Raw genomic sequence first — 5000 nt, 5'->3', positions numbered from 1 at the left:
ACAGTTAGGGAAATCAAAGTGTTTCCATAGTGTGCTTCTTCATTTCCTCTTCGTTTTCAATAAGCATCACTTCATGTACTTCAGTATTGGCTTCACAATCCTCAGCGCTTCGACATGCGTCAATGTACTCTTGGACAATTTTTGGAACGCACTCTTCCATAACCATTTCATAATTCCTTTTCCATCTTCTCTCCATGTAAACGGTGACAAAGTTGGGGGACGATCCGATCAAAAGTATAATTAGAGCTTTTATCGCCGAGGTAGCACCCTCAATGTAATTCATGATCAACAAAAATTCCAAGAAGACAAAAATCAGGATTATAGCGACTTTGAAAACCAGCACACAAACTCGTTTTCTGATGGGCATAAGTTGTCCTGTCGCTATGTAAAATAGTTCTTCTGGAGTGTACATCGTATTGTCTATGTTTTTACCGACGGTTGGTGCATTTTCGGCTTTTTCTGGATGTGTCGACATCATCGCAACCCCTTCTTTTGAGCCGTGGTTTTGTCCATTTTGAGCGGTAAAATTTAAGGAGTGTCAACCCGAGATCATGGTACTCCTTTGTGAAGGAGCTGCAGCAACTCCACGAGTAATAGCATACAAGGAAAAACAGGGCTATAAAAGGCATGCCTTTTTCGGAAAGCGAGAGAAGGTAGGTGACCATCAAAACAAAAACACCCATCGATGCAAAATTAAACACGACATAGGTTCCAAATTCGACAAACATTTCAATGAAGCATTTCACGAAACGTACAAATTGCCAGCGTTGTAAAACCTCAAGGGGTCCACTAAATACTAACTGTGCATTGGGATTAAGAATACTCACCATCAAAGGGGTTGTTACCCAAATGGCTACAAGGGCAAGGAAAGAAAAGACAGTAAGTGACAGAATAATGACAACTGGAATTGAGCACACTAAAAAGCGAAACCCAACAACACCTGAAAACCTGAACAAATGTACTGTTTTCCTCGAGGAAAGGATGTCTTGAGACATCTTAACAAAAACACCAAGTACCTCAACGAACAAAATCCAGCATTCCTTAATTATTAATGGTTGCAGACGCAGGTGAGTGATAATTTGGTCGGGAAGTTGACCGCCGCAGCGGTTGAACTCAGGGTTCTTAAAATCTTCACAAATATTACATGGCCTCTTCTCGGTAAGCCAAATTTTGAAATAAGAATCGCAGACAGCCGTAACAGCGTAACAAATCAGGCACACTATCATAAATGGCTGGGACAAATCTTGCATATAAAGGCAAATATTACCATAGGTCCACTCAAATGGTTTCCCTCTCGATGGTTGCTGTAACCAATTGCAAAAAACAGCAGGTGGAAGAAACAGAAGTGGGTACACAACAAATCGCAAAATAAGCAATCTTGTTTCGTACTTCATAAAACACGTATGGACCCTGGAAAAGACAAAGTTTCCAACTAGACTTCGAAAACTGACGGGACTTGCTCCTTTCAAAAAATGGTGACGCTGACCGTTCACCAATGTAACTGTTGGAGAGAAAAGACAAATAATAGCAGGGCCATAATAAATAAAAGCTACTAAAGACACTATAATTAACACTCCCTCAGAAACCGGATATCGTATGCCTTTGAAAATCATTCGTAGTATGACCAATGTTGAGTTGCCTCTGGTCACACAAGCTTGCCGACTAAACTCGTCTTTAGAACTACAATCAAAGGTTATCCTGTCTTCGCTAATGCCAAACTCTTCGAGATGACGGCGAAGAGGAGAAGACAAATAGTCATTGTTAAAAGTCGAGGCTGTTTTCGTTGGACTTGTCACAGTAACAAGTGGCTGCAAGCTACAGGACAGTTTGACATTAGAAGAAGTAATCCGGCGGACCTCAAGCAATGTATAAATTATGCTTTTGACTTCGCTTGCAGGCAGCCATATTGTGAAGTATTCTGTGGCATTTCCGCTTGTTTCTCCCGCTTGTTTTTCGCATTTCTTGTTTACCTTCTTCTCATATTTGACCATAAAGGCGATTACATCCCAAGTAGTCGTCGATTGATCGGGAGTAATGGAATGTGTGATTTCGCAGTTCCAGCTGCATTTAGTATTATTCTTTGGAGCCTGGATTATTGCAAAATCGCTGCTAGTCCCGTGGTCGTGATATTGAGCCGACGCAGGAAATAAACCGTTGGATTGCATGCAGAAAAAACTTGCTTCAAAGACAGCAGCAAAACTGAATTGCGAAGCTGACCACATCTTACGGCGGGTAATTCTATAGCCGGATTTCCAAAGCTGGAAAAACCGTCTGATCCTGAAATGATAATTGCGCTTAAGCTAGCTGCATAATTTTCAACTTAGCACAACGTTATGCTTTTCTAGCATATACATTTATTAGCGGGTGTTTTCAACTCAAGCTAATTCAACAAAAATTCCAGTTTCAAACTACGGAAATTCGTTGTTTGTACAAACCACAGATGAACCAATTGTAATGTGTCGCGTCGAAGTTAAAGTTTCAAACGAACGGAAAAGTAGTTAAATTATTCACAGTCTCTTAAAACCGTTTTCTTTTTTTCCTTCCGGCGCATCTACTCTATGTACTATTAACTAAATAATGGCTTCCTGTCAAAATGGGGAAATGAACTGGGGAAGTCGACAAGAAGCCGATTATGCTGAGTCATTTTCTTCCTTTCAAAGATATGCACTACCAACAATAGGGAATGAGAATCCGACGCGATTTGACCCATTTTTTAATTCCTTGGTTGCCCACCGTATTATAAAACCCCAAGGCTGTACACTCTATTCTGGGAAGCTGACCAATTTGAGTCAAATATTCCGGATAAAATGTTCCCAGGGTCACTATTCCACACCAGAATCAATGAGGCCACCGAAGGGGGGTTCTGATGTCGCTTTGTCCCTCATTTTCCAACCCAATTGTCGTCTATTTGCTAGAGACAAATGTCGATGTCGCTTTTTAGCTAGAATACAAATGTTCCCTAAACCCGCTTAATTTTTGCGACCTGTAATTTTGTTTAATTTGTATCGATAATCAAATGGTGAAGAATGAAATTAGGGAAAATACAATTGCCGCTGTCGCTTTTTCGCTAGAATACAAAAGTCCCCTAAACGTCACTGAAACGTGCTTAATTTTTGCGTCCTGCGAGCGACCTCAGGCAGTAGTTTGTTCACTCGATTGCAAGAAAACAGCTTCCGAAAGATTCGCTTTACCGAATAAAAGTGGTCACGGCTTCGACCGTTGGACAACAAACTGAGCCTTACCGGGGTGGCAGACCGTAGTTTGTCAACAACAAGAAGAAGGCTGAAATTCAGGCTACTCCGGCTGCTGTATGATCGCAGAGAATTTAGCCTTTGCTGCTAACTTGCGCAAGTTGCTGTTAAACCGTACTCTTACACGTCATCGGCCACAATTAATTGCTTCAGTGGGCAAATTTCTCTTCGAAATGGCTACAAAGCCGACTTAATAAAAAAAAAACACACAATTTTAGAACTTTAATAATGAACTTTCCAGGCAAGAATCCGTCTCAGCCAGAGCGACTCGATTTTCGAAACGCTTTCGGTTTTCGCCATCCTTGTATCTGATAGCAAGAGGAAGCGTTGCGAATATTTGGTCAGGTTGGATTGCAGTGAAGCTGCCAAAGCCTAAGTTGCATTCTGTTATTTTGCATTGACTCTAATTATCCAACTTCACAAACGACATACAAAGGAAATGCTCAGATTTTCATTTCTCATCAAAGTTTTTCATGCTCTCGGCTAACACTCGGCTTATAACTCTCACTCGGCCTCAGTCATCACAGTTGCAACCAAACTTTACGTTTTCATCAACAACCGCATCCCACTTAAACGCCACTAAGCGTCTTGTAGTGCAAGATTTCGGTCCTTCACTTATTTGGCCTGCGAGCAGGCTTCCTCTTCGCGGCGGGAGTGAGAGCGCGAAGAGAGAGCAAGCTCGCAGATTATTCTTCAGGAAGCCTTGACGTACATCTATCTTGTGGGTGGGAGACAGATCACTACATCCGTAAAAGCGTGGGAGACAAGACCTATTTTTCCAACTGTATGAGGCCAGGAGCAATAGCCGAGGATCGAGGGCATTATGCAAGTTGCAAAATGCAAGTTGCTGCAAAACCAACCTCCGTTCCCAGGCCGAGAGTGGGAACGAGAGTGGGACGGGCGGGAAAAGTCCCACTCGACTCTCGCCCGACTCTCGTCCTTCCCACTCTAGGCGGTGAAACCCCTGGGAACGTGGTTTAGGGGAACAATTTCGTGTCCAAGGACACTGAATGAAAAATCTCAGTAAAACTCCTTATGCAATTCAATACTCAACCTAACCTGCCAACGCTACGCATCAATACTTGTTACTTTAAATAGTCCAATCTCGATGTCGGTTACTTACAGTTACTACTCGTCACCAGACGTTAATACACATCACCAGCCGTTATTACACGTTACTAGCAGTCACTAGTTATCAATAGACGTTACTGCACATCACTAACCGTAATCACAGGTTACTAGCAGTTACTAGTCGTCACTAACGAGTGGTGATGTGTGGTAACCACCTTAACAAAAGCTCTGTATAGTGTTGGTGAAGACTTTGATGGGGATTTCAAGGTGTGGAAGAAACAACTCTCTTGCCATCTCAGTAGAGAAATGGAAACAAAGAAGGAAGTAGGAATTTTAAAACAAACACTAACAGAAAGAGAGGCCACTGAAGGGTAAGATCATATAGGAGTTGAGAAAGCAGCCCTTAATCAGAAAGTTGAGGAGCTAAATTCTCTTTACAAGAAACATCCTCCTAACTTTGCTTTAGTCATTGATAACTTTGACCATGGTGTGGAAGCTGCTGACATGACCTCTGACAACCAAACTAAGGATTTGCATTGGGTCAATCACAATGCTATACTTGAGAGAGTGCCCTGCACTGGCTTTGACAATGAAAAGCCTTTGGCTGACATTTTCAATGTTCCTAATCAAACCTTTTTGCCAACACTACAGGACCACTTAAATCTCATGAAAGACTTT

This window comes from Montipora capricornis, chromosome 6, assembly GCF_036669925.1.
Source record: "Montipora capricornis isolate CH-2021 chromosome 6, ASM3666992v2, whole genome shotgun sequence".
Lineage (NCBI taxonomy): Eukaryota > Metazoa > Cnidaria > Anthozoa > Scleractinia > Acroporidae > Montipora > Montipora capricornis.
The sequence above is the reverse complement of the archived record's forward strand: the minus strand, read 5'-3'. Positions refer to the sequence as shown.